This window comes from Oryctolagus cuniculus, chromosome 16, assembly GCF_051225735.1.
Source record: "Oryctolagus cuniculus isolate XC-2025 breed Fujian yellow rabbit chromosome 16, ASM5122573v1, whole genome shotgun sequence".
NCBI lineage: Eukaryota > Metazoa > Chordata > Mammalia > Lagomorpha > Leporidae > Oryctolagus > Oryctolagus cuniculus.
The window spans coordinates 14,804,923-14,820,853 of NC_142882.1; the positions used below are offsets into that span (position 1 = coordinate 14,804,923).

The 15,931-nt window shown below is 39.2% G+C and overlaps 1 pseudogene; it reads right to left on the minus strand.

Moving 5' to 3' along the window:
• Window positions 1-15,931, minus strand: part of LOC138848179 (vomeronasal type-2 receptor 116-like) — a 60,734-nt pseudogene that overhangs the window by 13,481 nt on the left and 31,322 nt on the right.

Here is a 15,931-nt window from a genome sequence, read left to right on the forward strand (position 1 = left end):
TCCTCAGAAATCTGAACATAGCACTACCACAGGACCCAGCCATCCCACTCCTTGGAATATACCCAAATGGAATTAAAGGGGTGAGAAAAGCCATTTGCACCTCAATATTTGTTGCAGCTCAATTCACAATAGCTAAGACATGGAATCAACCTAAATGTCCATCAACGGATGACTGGATAAAGAAACTATGGGATATGTACTCTATGGAACACTATACAGCAGTAAAAAACAACGAAATCCGGGCATTCACAACAAAATGGAGGAAGCTGGAAAACATCATGCTGAGTGAAATAAGCCAGTCCAAAAGGGATAAATATTACATGTTCTCCCTGATCGATGGCAACTAAACGAGCACCTAAAATGATACCCATTGAAGTGAAATGGACACTATGAGAGACAATGACATGAGCAGCCCTTGTCTAGACTGTTGAGGAAAAACTTACTATTTTGTTCCTTTAGTATTTTTGTTGTTGTTGTTGTTGCTCGGTATGCTCTACACAAGACCACTGGTTGAACTCTGCAATCAATGCACAACCATTCTTAAGCGTTTAAAAATTAATAGGAAATTGATCTCTGTGGAACATGGGAGTGGGAATAAGAGAGGGAGGAGATATATAGGACGGCACATACTCACTCAGACCTACCTCCAATGGTGGAACTGGAAATGTGTCAGGGGATTTCAACTCAATCTTACCAAGGAGGCAGGTACCAATGCCAGCACACTTGGTAAAGAGACAAATATAAATACACAACTGATCCAAAAGATAGGGTAAGTGTCGAAGAGATTACACAAATAAGACCAGTGTAAGCAAATAATGAAAGAATCAAAAGGGTTGAGAATGATCCTGCGGGGGAAGCAAGTCACACAGCAGACTCATAGAATGGCAAATGCCCAAAATAGCACTCCTGTCTCGGAATCAACCCTTGGGACATTTGGATCTGACTAAAAGGTCCATGAGAGTCTCTCAGGCATGGAAAGCCACGACACAGTGGCAAAAAAACAATATAAATGAAGGATCCTGGTGAACAACACTCCAGCAGAAGGATCAGGCCATCAAGGAGAGAGGCGCCTTTCTCTGAAGGGAGGAAGGAACCTCCACTGTGATATGGCCTTGACTAAACAAATTCAGAGTTGGTGAACTCAAGGGGCTTCCATAGCCTAGACAGCTCATAGCAAGAGTCTCGGGTGATTGCTGACGTCATAAATAAGAGTGCCAATTGTTAAATCAACAACGGGAGTCACTAGGTTCATGCTCCCCTCACAGGATCTCTGTCCTTTATATGTTTATCTATGAAACTCAAAAACAACACTACTAGTCGAACAATACCCTATACCTGGTTCGGTTGTGTGAGTGCAACCTGTTGAAATCCCTGCTTAGTATATACTAAATTGATCTTCGGTATATGAAGGTAACCGAAAATGAAACGTGATGATGGGGGGGAGGGGAGAGGAAGTGGGTGAGGGGAAGGCCACGGGAGGGAGGGAGGTCGGGGGAAGCCACAACAATGCAAAAGATGCATTTTATATTCTACTTAAAACTATTGGTTGAGCTCTGTAATTAATACACAATTAATCTTAAGTGTTTAATTAATGCTATAACTAGTACTCAAATAGTATTTTACACTTTATGTTTCTGTGTGGGAGCAAAATGTGGTAATCTTTACTTAACATACGCTAAATCGATCTTCTGTATATAAAGATAATTGAAAATTAATTGTGATGTGAAGGGGAAGGGAAGAGGGAGTGGGAGAGGGGAGCATTGTGGATGGGAGGAAAGACATGGGGGGGGTGGAGGCTATTGTGGTCCATAAGCTGTGCTTTGGAAATTTATGCTTATTAAATAAATTAAAAAAAAAGATTAAAGCATTTTAAAAAAAAGAGAGCCCACTTTCCATCATGCCTGATCACTTGGAACTGCAATAAAAATACCTGAGGATGCCAACAGGTGTTCAATGCGTGTTCTGTTCTGGGAGATGGTTACAGCTACAGCATGAGAGAAGTCATTACGAATAGGCCAGTTGGTGAATATGTCTCTCTTTCAAATGTCAAACAAACAAAAATAGGGTCATTGTTGTGGCATAGTAGGTAAAGCCACCACCTACAATGCCAGCATCCCATATGGATACTGTTTTGTGTCCCAGTTGATCAGTTTCCAATCCAGGTCCCTGCTAATTGCCTAGGAAGAACAGCAGAAGATGGCCCAAGTACTTGGGACCCCCACACCCATGTGGGAGACCCAAAGGAAGCTCTTAGCTCCTGGCTTCTGCCTGGCCCAGCCTGAGCCAATGTTTCCATCTGGGGCCTGACAATTAGATTGAAATTCTCTCTCTCTCTCTCTCTCTCTCTCTCTCTCTCTCTCTCTCTCTCTTTCTCATTCTCTGAATCTCTGATTTTCAAATAAAATAAATAAATCTTTTTTTAAAAAATAAAAAAAATGTTATTAGTAGGGCTACACTTGCAGTAAGAGTCCTACTTTGCTTTTATCCTTGGTGCTCATGCAAAAATACAAGCTTCTGGGACAAGACTTGTGATGTAGTGGTTAAAGTCACTGTTTGCGATGATGGCATCTCATACAGGCACCTGTTCATGTCCTGGCTGCTTCACTTCCAAACCATCTCCATGCCAATGTGCCTAGGAAACCAGCAGAGGAAGGCTCAAATGTTTGGGCCTCTGCAAGACCTGGAAGAAGCTCCTGGTTTCTTTCTTTGGCCTGGCCCATAACCAGCTATTGCAGCTATCTGGAAAGTGAATCTACCTGATGGAAGATTTTCTCTGTATCTTCTCTCCCTCTCTATTACACTCTCCCTCTATCTGTAACTCTAATATTGAAACAAATACATAAATATATTTCATAAAAAGAGGGAATATGAACATTTGCAAAAATTTTGAGGAATTCTCTCTTTCAATTCTTTTCAATGTATACTGTTTACTTTTAATAGAATGTAGGTGCTTCTGGCACCTGTCTCAGAGATACCCCAGGAATACATAGGCAAGGGTATATTGTACAATGGGTTAATGCATGATACTTTAGTTTTCTTTCACTAACTTTCTGCATGTTGAGTGTTTTCACAGAAACTTGAAGTCATTTTTCTGTTATCTTCTTTATACTTGAAACTATATATAGCTTGTTTGAAGATACTGAAATCAAAATATTTCTTGAGCAAAGATTATGTGAATTAAAACATCCTTTGGAAGAATTCAAATTATTAATACCATATTTATTCTACATTGAACAGTGGAGCTATTTACCAATGAGACTTTTACATTTCTCAAAACATTTGGCTTTGATATTTTATTTGATGTTTAACATTCCTTAAATGTTTGCCTTGCAAAGGTTTTTTGAGTTAGCAAGTTGCATCATTTTTAGGATGCTGTGTCTCTATATTGAATCTTGTTTTTCCTCTTCTTCTGGTTTGTACATAAAGGAAAAGTGGTTGCATTCATTATGTGTACTGCACACCATGCACTATGTCAAAGAGGCAGCACAGAAAGTAATACAGTATTCCCATCACAATTCATGTGAAGTAGCTACCTGCTTATCAGTTGTTTATTAAAAAGTTTTGATTTCAAGCCTTCTAGATATCCTTAAAAACACAAATATTGTATTTCTTGTTTAGACCTTAGATCTCAATTTGAGAGTCTTGTCCATCACTGGATGGGAAAGAAGGATGACAGATAGAATTATTGTCAGCATTGAGCTTGAAAGGATAAGCACCACTAGACAACAGCTTACACTTAATGAGATGGCAATAGTGAGCATACAACAAGGGAATGGAAATAATGAGTGAAGACTATTATCTCATTGCAAATATTCTTGGTTTGCTTTTTATCAAGAAGCAGTTCAGAACCTGGGGTTCTCACAGGTAAGTTATATGTTTTCTACCTGTATGATTGGAAATGTCTCTTTCTGGACAAACAACGCAAGTATAGCAGCAGACATGTTTTCCTTCCTGTGGTATTTTCCTGAATCCTGGACCACACCTCTGGCTACACAAAGACTGAGGAGTCTGATGGGGAAAGAGAAGTGATGGTTATTGCCTTGCATGACATTAAGCACTGTGATAGGATGTCTCTAATTGCCTTTTCATCCCAAGGTCATCATTATGTCCTCCCCAGTCTGTATTTGTTGATTTTATTCATACATCCCATTGGAGTTTCTAAGATGCTCATTCCAGGTTTGTCAATTGACTGCCAAATATTATGAGGGCACCTGATGGGTTTAATTTTGCTCATCACTGGATCTATGCTTCTGGGCATTTGTCTCTTTATTGAATTGCTTCCTCTGAAATCTTTTCAGTTCAGTTTTTATGTGGTAATCATTCTCAGAATGTGTATGTCTGAGACTATTTTACATGTCTCTTTCCTTTATTGAGTAGATTTTACATGCAAGAAAAAATATCCAAAAAATATGATGACTAAGTACACTTCTATTAGTAGATACTCAGAAAAAAGACAAGCCTACAAATAAAAGATGAGCAAATGTTACAAACCATGGATTGCGCATTGATCTACTTCTAAATGTCTAAACCCAGGGAGAGCATCAATTCCTGATTCTACCAATGCATTTGTGGTATAACACACAATAGTCATAAAAATCAGCCACAAAATTGCCTGGGGTGTATCAACAGCACAATGATGATAAATTTTTTATCACAGCTGTGTGGTGATATTCAGAAGAAAAACTGAACTGATGTACAAGCACAATGACAAAGCAAAATGGGAATAGTTTCTACAAATAGTCAACTCATAATTTAGTTGTGCTCATACTGCATCAAAACATAATAATGACTCTCACCAAGTGATTAAAATATCACTATGCTTATAAATATATATATAAAATACATGAAGTTTCTTCACCTTATATAAATAAAAAAGTTGAAATAAAATTTTAGAATCTGTGTATACATGCATTTAGTAAATTATTTCTGTATATTGATCTCCATCTCCATTCCTTAACCTTGCTCATTCTAGTCACTCAACCTCAGGATGCATAAATATGCCAAAAGTAAAAACAACAATATCTAATACACATGTGCACTTATAATACACACTGGTTCTTATATGTGTAAGGGACACCATAACTTTGGAAGCCAAGATGTGAAATGAGAGTTGAATGCTTATTTAAATTCTCACACATAATCTCCTCTCAGATTCTATTCAGAACCTCCATATGTATCCAATACTCCCATGGATCCACACCTCTTTAAATGCAACAGGCCATTCTATCATGTCTTCATTGAGGACCAACTCTTGGCCGTGTGCACTCTCAGAGGAAAACTCCCCAATTTTAATCAGCAAACGAAATCCAGCGGGAAAATTCACAATGTTGTGGATATCATAGTGTGCCATTCGGTGTCTCATTTCATGGAAGGAAACATCCTCCCCAGCACTGTTGGTAAATTGGATTTTCCTGAGAAGTGGATGAAGCTGGAGGGGAGGCACAATTGGAAAGAGGGAGAACATTCAGATGAGAGGTGGGAGGCGCACATGAGAAATCCTGCTTTTCCCTCCTCTCTATCCTCAGAGAGTCTATTTGGTAAAGGCTGAGTTTTGTCTGAATGGTCACCATATTGTGGGTTCAAGTGTGGGGAATTCTGCCTCTCCCCAATTAAAATGATGGGGAGCATTTGAATCCAAACAGAGAAATCACAGAATGTGTCCCACAAGGTGGCTGACCATGAAGGATTAGTCAGAGATTTAGGAAAGCTCATCTTAGTTCTTCCACATGAGAACAACACGGCTTTGTATGTGAGATATCTTGATCATTGTGATGGTTCCACAGGGGAGTGCAACTGTGTGCACTTTTAAAAGTTTAATCCTACCCCCCCAAAATTATGAAATTCTCTCTTTTTTAAAAAAAATAGATTCAGCTGGATACCATTATGCATAACGAAATATAGCCATTCCATAAAGAAAATATCAAATAAGTTTTTTTGGTGACAGGTACTACATATTATAGAATGGAAGAAAAACCCACAATATATAAAAATGAAACTGTCTTCTCTGGATTTGGTTTGTGTTTATCACCCTTGTGTAAATTCCTGAGGAGTAGTAGTCTTTCTACTTTTCACTTGTGGAACTTATGATTCGTAGTGTGTTAACCCTGCAACTTAAAGTAAATGGAAATGATGTTATTGCAAAAATTAAAAGGAAAATAGGAAAGGAAGTAGTGGGGATTGAGAAAGGAAAAAAAAAAGCATGGTTATCTTCTTAGAATTGTATCAATGAAATACATAAAATCTGTTCTTTTATATTAGAAAAAATTTCTTCATTTAAGAAATTTGTGCTGTCTTGTGGTGCAGCAGGTGAAGCCACTTTCCACTGTGCCCAGAACCCCTGTGAGTGCCAGTTTAAATCCCAGGTTTTCTACTACTGATTCAGCTTCCTGCTAATGTGCAGTTGAATTTAATTAAATGAATTAAAAATTGAAGCATAATTTTTCTTAATAAACATTTTCCCAAATCAGCTTGTACATCCCTGGCTGCCCTTGGTAATTCTAAACTTATAAAATTATGTATGATGTATATGTGTAATTTATTGTAAAATATTTTTACCTTAGTAAAGTTTAATAATAATGTGCCATGACTTTTTTTTGACAGGCAGAGTTAGACAGTGAGAGAGAGAGACAGAGAAAGGTCTACCTTTTTACATTGGTTCACCCCCCAAATGGCTGCTATGGCTGGTGTGCTGCGCTGATCTGAAGCCAGGAGCCAGGTGCTTCCTCCTGGTCTCCCATGTGGGTGCTGGGCCAAAGCAATTGGGCCATCCTCCATTGCCATCCCAGGCCACAGCAGAGAGCTGGACTGGAAGATGAGCAACTGGGACAGAACTGGTGCCCCAACCGGGACTAGAACCTGGAGTACCAGTGCCGCAGGCAGAGGATTAGTCTAGTGAGCCGTGGTGTCATGACTTTTATTTCTCTCTCTGCACTTTGACTCATTTTTATTGCATATAATGCTACCTTTTGAGATGATAGGGGATATTTTAAAATCAGAAAGATTTTTAGCTGCTGTGGGATACAACATAGTCCATATTTCCTAGCTTTGCAATCATTCCAAAGAAAAGAGTAGTTTTTGATCATTATCTTCTTTCCAGTCTTTGTAATGAGCTGTATTAAGATACTTTATAGGCCGGCGCTGCAGCTCACTAGGCTAATCCTCCACCTTGCGGCGCCGACACACCGGGTTCTAGTCCTGGTCGGGGTGCTGGATTCTGTCCCGGTTGCCCTTCTTCCAGGCCAGCTCTCTGCTGTGACCAGGGAGTGCAGTGGAGGATGGCCCGAGTACTTGGGCCCTGCACCCCATGGGAGACCAGGATAAGTACCTGGCTCCTGCCATCGGATCAGTGCAGTGCCGCAGCCTGCTGGCCGTGGCGTGCCAGCCGCGGCGGCCATTGGAGGGTGAACTAATGGCAAAGGAAGACCTTTCTCTCTGTCTCTCTCTCTCACTGTCCACTCTGCCTGTCAAAAAAAGATACTTTATAGCATTTCATCCTACAGTGAGAAACATTGTTTTTCTGTGATCTGTCATTATAGAGTCTGAGTTGAAAATGTTACATGGAACTAAACTCACTCCCTAGAAAAAGACAGTCTCTTCAACAAGTAGTGTTGGGAAATTTGGATTTCTATTTGCAGAGATTTGAATTCAGACTGTTACCTTACACCCTATAAAAATATCAACTCATATTTTATCAAGGATCTAAGCCTAAATCCAAAACCATCAAATTATAAGAGGCAAATACTGGGGAAACACTGCAGGACATTTACCTAGGAAACAATTTCTTGGACAAGATACAAGAAATAAAGGCAGTAAAGGCAACAAAATACATTAAGCTAAGTAACTTCTGCTCAGCAAAAGATACACTCATCCAAGTGAAGACACTACTTACAGAATGGGGGAAAATATTTGCAAAACATGGATCCAATAAAGTATTAATCTCCAGATTGTATAAGGAGTTCAAGAAACTTAACAACAACATAACCAAAAATCCAGTTAAGAAATGACCTAAGGATAATAACAGGCATTTTTCAAAGGATGAAATACAAATGGCCAAGAGAAATATGAAAAGATGATCAGGACTGCTAACCATTAGGGAAGTGCCAATAACAACTACAGTGAGATTTCACTCCACTCCACCAAGAATGAGTATTATCCAAAATTTGAAAAAACAAATTCTGATGAGGATCTGGAAAAAAATATGCCAATACATTTGATGGGAATGATTGTAAGCTGGCACAACCATAATGGAAGATAGTAGAGAAATTCCTCAAAAAACCAATACTAGTTCTACCACATGGCCCAGTTCTCTCACTCTAGTGAATGCGTCCAAAGGAAACAAAATAAGCACATGAAAGAGTCACTTGCACTCCCGATTCTATAGCAGCTCAATGCACAATACCTAAGATGTGGAATCATCTAAATGTTCATCAACTGATGACTGGGTGATGGAATTCTGATATTTATCTATCTATCTATCTATCTATATTTGTGAGATATATATATTTGAATATTACTTATCCATGAGAAAAATGAAATCTTGACATTTAAAACTGGAGGACATTACAGTAAATTGCATAAGCCAGGCCTACAAAAACATCTTGTTTTCTCTTATTTGTGCTAGTTAATATATAGAGTATAAAATGGTGTGGTTGTCTGATCACTGTCTATGTAATCTTAATATTGTTTCCCTGCAGCATACCATGTTATTGACAATATGCTCATCTATCACATGTAAAAAAAAAAGAAATTGAGTAGGGGATATAGAGCTCTATTTAGGTATTAGTAATGCTATGTTCTATTTTTTGGCATTGGTTATCAGTGTGATCAAATGTCCAAAACTATTTATCTGTAGACTTATGTGCATTTCATAGTATTTATACTATTTTTAAATATTTTCAACATGTTCCATAGCAGAAATTGTTTTTTAAAATGTTCAATAGCAGATAACAAATCCTCCAAACACAGATAACTATTACAGATGTATCTAAACACAGTGAGGTATGAAAGAGCCCACTTTCCATCATACCTGATCATGCCATTCTCAACATGAAAACACGGTCATATGGTAATGCAATAAAAATACCTGAGAATGCTATCAGGTGTTCAGTGCATGTCCTGTTCTGGGAGATGTTTACCTGCCATGGAAGAATCCTAGGTTGAGCTGCATCTCCTGGAGATCCCTTTTCTATTTGCTCTGAAAGCATCTTATGGAGGGCATAGGCCACTGCATACACAGCATTGTAGATGAAATAGCTGGAGTCAGATATGGTCAGCATGTCAATGTGTCCTGGGAAAAACTCAAAGGAAGCATTTGGTGGGCAGACTCCAATTGTTCCACAAAGTGACCCAGGAGGTAAGCAGTGAAAAGCATGAAGCCATAGTTGACTGAGGAAGAAATCTTCTGGGTAGTGGGAAGGGTCCACTGTCTTGACAAAGTGGTTGAGGCCAGGAATTACTCCCTTGTGATGTGAAAATGAGAAGCCTCCATGAAAAGAGTGCAGCATGTGGTCTGTCTCCTTCACAACAATCTCCCACTTTGCAGCCATGATCCACACCTTCCCCAGGGTTAAATAGCATTTGCTTAGAAATTCCATGGTATAGAGGCTCCTCACATCACCATATAGAATATGCACATTTGCTGATGCAATTCGGATCCCCTCTAGGAAAGAGATTTCACTTTCTTCATACCTTGACTTAGCGTCAGGGAGCTTTACTGAATAGGCCAAGCAGACACCTTTCTTTACCATCTCAGCTTCAATATCCTGTAGGAACTGCTCTCCTTTCATGTCATTAGATACAAAGATCGCCACCCAAATCCAGCCAAAATGTAGTAGCAAGGAGAGCATTCCACAGGCCAGAGAGCTGTCACTAGTGGCCATCTGATAGAGCGATGGAAACTTGTCTCTCTCACTTAGCATGGGATCAAAAGGACTGTATGTGATCTGAATGGAAAGGAAACCATGATGATCTGAGGTTTGTGGGTAGAGAAGACCACGTTCTATCATCTGGGTTCAGAGAAATCCATGCTTCAATGCTTATTGCTTTCAGGATTAGAATGGACATCCTCATTCACAGCATGCAAAAATGTGTAAGATACCTGTAAATCTTCATATTCATTTGAGGGAAGAAGAGTGCATGGATTTTGGACCCGGACATTGGTTTTTCCCACTTTTCACCCCATGTTACATCTGGAGATAGCCCCCATTGAAACTGGTGTTAATGTTTCCTCTGAGCCAAACAACCTTTTACTGTGTTGATTTCTTGATAGCTTGAATTTCATTAATTTTTCTGTCATAACCGAAATTGCCTTGAAGAAAACACTCACCTACCATCTCTGAGTTTTCTTAAACTTGCTTTTCAGACCAGAATCCTCCTATGCTACTCTACTGTGAGTTTGCTGGTAATGTGTGTAGATTGCCACCTGTTTGAAGTGGGTTTCCTTTAAGAATCCTAAGAATGTGAATGCAGACCCTTGGAGGTCGCTTGAATGGATTATGTAATTGGGTTCCTGACACCTAATTGGGAGATTTGAATTGAGTTCTAGGCCCCTCAGTTTTTCAAGGGCAGTCAGCAGCAGAACCATAATGGGTATTTGTTGACTAAACTAGTGAATGGGTGTACACTGTGTGTGTCTCATTGTTTCTCAGTTCATGAAACACACAGTAAGATTTAAATCTCTTTGTTGCACATGGAAAGTGAACTGGGAATGCTGTGAAGGAATCTGCTGAATGTGAGGAAGTCAGGATTGGAAGGGTGTGAAATCTCATGCAACTGTAACTCAGCCCCAAACACTCTTTAATGATCATTGGGGCTGTTATGTTCCGTGGAATCCAAAGGAAAGTACTGTCCCAGGTCTTCATATATCCATGTATAACATGGAGTCATCCTAGGACATCTCTGTGCTGTGGGTATTTCCTGTGAACAGTCAACAATCTATATTCCCAAGAGGTGGGGATGGATACATTGGCCCCAGAAGAGTATCTTGGTGGAGGCTCTCAGCTTACACTGTTCCTTCCCTTTCTCATTCTAAGGAATTCCCCAAAATCTTTTTCAACTAATAGTGGAATATGTCACTTGGCTTCCACAGGACCTTACCCCAGATGTAACAGATCTGGTGGGAGATGGAAGTATTTCTCACCAGATTTCACAACCCATTTACCTGTGGGGTTTTGTAGAGCTCCAACATCGTTCCAATTTCAGCCAAAAATGCTGATGTGGTTCCAGCAATGATGGCAACTGTTTTGCCTTGTGTCTGGCAGGTGTAGTTAGGGATGAGATGATGCTTTCCAGTCAGCCAGTGCAGAGTGCTCCTCAGGGTGAAATGACCACTGGTTACAGAATTGTAGAGCTGGAAACCCAGGGTCAGGTTGGGGAGGAGCTGGGGGTCCTTATTGATCTCCTGGATGGCAAAGAAGAAGGCCAGCACATATTGGTAGTTCTTCCACAGCCACCTAAAGAGAGGGGCAGCATCAAGGAGAAGGGAGAGAGTATGGAATTAAGAGCAACACCACAGCCATGCCCTGAAGCAGCAATGGTCAGACTCAGGTTTCCATTCAGTGATGCCTCAGCTCTGGCACATGGAGGAGGTGTGAGTGAGGTTCCAAGGGCTCTAGAAGATCATGGAATGGCCATTGGACTCCTCTGAAGTAAACTGTGCCCATGATCACACTCACCTTCCCAAGCCCTTCAGGAAAGCCTTGATGTGTCCCAACATGGGATTTCACTTCTACTTGAGGATGGAACCCAAGAGGCAAGCATCACTGTTTTCAGTACCTTTTGAAATAATTGAACACCATCTGACTTGTCAGTCATGTTATCATTTGGGAACATCTCTAATCTATTCACCAAAGCCATTTTTATGAGCCCTTTCTGTAATTTTCCACTTAATATACCAACATTCACAGAAGCAATTTTGTTCAAACATAGTTGCTTTAAAAAAGAGCATTTCATTCAGAACGTCAAATTGTCAGAATATTTACAATGTTCACTTTATTTTATTCACTGTTTTCCTCAAGCTCTGAATTCCATGTCATCATTTCACTCTTTATTCTTTAATATTTTCTGCATGTTTCTATAAAGCTTAACCAAAATTATGAGTTCTTGGGATTTAGTAATGGCTCTCAAATTTTACCTGTCCAAGAGTGTGAATGTTTTGTTTTCACATAATGGATACCTCTGCACGTCTTCTTACAAAATGTTTTCTTATTTCTATATTTTATCCATAATTTGAATGTCAAGCAAATACATACTTGTCAATAGATTACGTGGGATTAAATCAATTTATGGAGTCATCTGTTGTTTGGGTGCATTGATCCCTTTTTAAATGTTGAGGTTAATAGATTGTTATTTCAATATGTGTTAAATTTATGAAATATGCCTATACATTTTCTAAAATTCAGTGTTTGATTTTAGGATAAGTGCATTTTTCTCAAGTTTCACACAATTCTGTATTATTCTAACAGAGAATTTGAATTTTTTTTACCTAAAATAGTCAAATTTTGTTACTTTTTATAAACAGGTGATTCAAAAGTTTTTTTTTTTTATTTCAGAAACAGGGTTTATTTGTTATACACTATGTAGACCAATCACAAAATATGCTACTGATGGGGCTGGCACTGTGTCGTAGTAGGTTAATCCTCTGCCTGTGGTGCCGCATCCCATATGGGCACCAGTTTTAGTCCAAGCTGCTCCTATTCCCATCCAGCTATCTGCTATTGCCAGGGAAAGCAGTAGAAGATGGTCCAAGTCCTTGGTCCCTTGCACCCGTGTGGGAGACCCAGAAGATTCTCCTGGCTCCTGGCTTTGGATTGACAAAGCTCTGGCCATTGCGGCTATTTGGAGAGTGAACCAGCAGACAGAAGACTTTTCTCTCTGTCTCTCCCTCTCACTGTCTGTAACTCTACCTATCAAGTAAATAATTTTAAAAATATGCTACTGAAGACTGTTCCATATGTAGTTTTACTTATTTGAATGAAACTTAAGAGCATTGAACTGAAATGTTTCTTGCTTTTAATCATTTTTGCTTAATTGCAATTAATTCCCTGGTACAGGGATTTTTATTCACTGCTGGGTTACTTACAGCACTTGTTGTCAGCTGCAAGCTGACAGGTTTACTTCTTTTTTCCATTACACAAGGCTGCCAGGTCTTAAGTTCAGACCTTGCATATCCATTTCAAGACTCTTGGAGGCTGATCAGGAGGTGAGATCAATAGAGTGGGTAAAAATGTCCATCTCTCACTCTCTGCAGGAATGGAGAGCAAACAGAAAATGTAAAGGGATGGTTGTGAAAGGCAAAAGAAGGGAAGCAAGTGCAGCCTTCATTGACATGCATTCCTTCAACTTCTCTATATGTTCTTTTTTAAGAATTCCCAAGTGCAATTAACCACACACAGGTACAAGCACACACTCTCACAGTCTGAACCACAGTTGACACTTAACTCAGTGTTGGACTTACCGGTCTCTTTCCATTTTATCCATTGGCCTGGATAAAAAAGATAACCGGATCATGTCTGATTCTGGTTCCAGGAAGTAAAGGGGGAAAAACCCACCCAGTACCAAGTCTCCATCTCTATAGACACTTGGCCTCATGGAATTATAACATTTCCAGGGAGATATGTCCTGTGAACTGTATGAAAAATTCAGGAGTGGGTTGAGAAAAATCACAGAAAACAACATGTCAAGTGAACCAAACATAAAGTTAAAGGCTGAAGTCTCTGCTGATATTGGGAGAGAATGGTCTGTATTATCTCTGATGTCTCAGCCCCCTGCAGTGAGACTAGATATCTTAGTAGTACATAACTGGTCCCAGGATTCCTGTATGCCCTCGAGCTGTAGATAGTGTGTGCTAAATACTGGTTCACACAGGGACACAGCTAGAACCACAAGGAAGACATTTCAAATGGAGGCACAGTGTTTAACCTTGCCTTAATGTCACTGAGATCAGAAGAGCTCTGGCTTTTATATATTTCATTGCTGCATTTCTGTCCCATCCAGGAACTCATGGCATCACCCTGCCCTGAGGCTATGCACCTGCCACTCTCCATTATGGGGAAAAACAGCTTTGGAAAACATGCTTTGGACTCTCATTCCTCCCTGGGGCACTGCTGGGACAGAGCTCTGTAAACCTGTGTGCACATGGGCCAAGAGTTGTTAGGTCAGTCTATTGTTTTGATGGATTTGTCAATTGTAGAAAGAATTACTGTTGGAATTAAAAAAAGACACACTCAGTTTTACCTGTTCACACCATCCTTCATCAAGAAGGTGAAAGGTCACATTCACCACTGATGACCCAATATGTACCCAGAAAGTCTCTTCATGGCTGTGCCTAATATCTCTCCCAGGCCTGTAGTAGTCTAATGGAGAAACTGGCTTCATGAATTTTAAATAACTAAGTATATCCAGAGAAGGGCAGTAGTGAATCCCTGCACTTACCCTTAAACATCTTTTTGTGTAATCTAATTGTGTTCAGAGTGCATCAAAATACAGTAAATTTTCTCACCATATGTAATTATGCCTTTCAGAATGTATTCAGGAATATATGTAGCATCCGAGCATGTGTGTGTTCTTCTTTCTTTTTAATTTGCTTCTTTCCCTATTTATTAGCTTTGTTACTACAATTCTCTCAGCTGATGATACAAACTTACACATTCGATAGACACTGGCTGAGGACATGTGTGAGGAACATCATAGTTTGTGCATATAAGTGAAATGAGAATTGAATGCATATTTTAAAATTTCACACCTCATATCCTCTCACCTCCATCTGTTTCTAATTCTCATGGAATGACACCTCCTTGAATACAGTAGGCCATTCTATCATCTCTGCATTGATGACCAAGTCTTGGTCATGTGCACTCTTGCATGGAAACTCTCCAATTTTAGCCAGCAACCCAAGACCCAAAGAAAAATCCACACACTCTGTTTATCATAGTGTACCATACTGTGCCTTGATCATGGAAGGATACATTATCCCGAGCCCTGTTTGCAAATTGGATTTTCCTTGGAAGTTGCTGAAGCTGTACAATAGGCATAATTGGAAAGAGAGAGAACACTCAAATGAGAGGTGGGAGGTGCATGTTTTCTTAGCAGTCATTATTTTTTCTCAAACTCCCTATCCTCAATGTTTCTTTTTGGTAGAAATTAGTTTTTTGTTTTTGTTTTTGTTTTTGTTTTTGTTTTTGTTTTTGGTGGCCACAACCTAATGGGTTCAAATGATTAGAAATGTTTGTCCATGAACCCTTCTAACAAATTGGGAATTGACTTAATACAATCAACATAGGTGTATGATATAGTTCAAGGTTGGCTTGGCTATGGGCTCTTTGCAACTCATCCTAAAGATTTGGTTGCATCTTTATGGAAGCTAACCCTGGTTCTCCAATAACATTAGCAAAACATGGATGGACAGGCCACTATGATTTTTGTGTAGGTTACTCTTCTAGTGGTAGGTTTATTTTAAAATTTTATTTAAATTCAATAAATGAAATTCAAGCTCAGTTTTGGCTCAACACATACAAATCAATCCATAGATTTTTCAGAATTCACAATTTCTGTTTAAAGACACTTTGTTTATCTGGTAGGCCCAAACTTATAAAAATGTGTACATTCTATAAATTTAAACCTATGTATAATACTACTTATGTCATGTTCCATCTCTACCCTTGGACTACTTTATGAAAATGTGATCTTCTTTTCATAATATAAGGATCTGTGTATGACCAAATACAAAACTTCCAAATCTTCACATTATATTACAGCTATTCATAGTGTGAACTAATTCTTGCCTTCTTGGATTATGATGCCTAATATAGGGTATATTAGGAATATATCTTTGGAACCCTTGACAAATTCACTGTAAATTATGCCAAATTACCAACTGTAAATAGGAGCACAGACTATTTCAAGTACTCTTACTATAAGTAAAAAAAGAAATTAG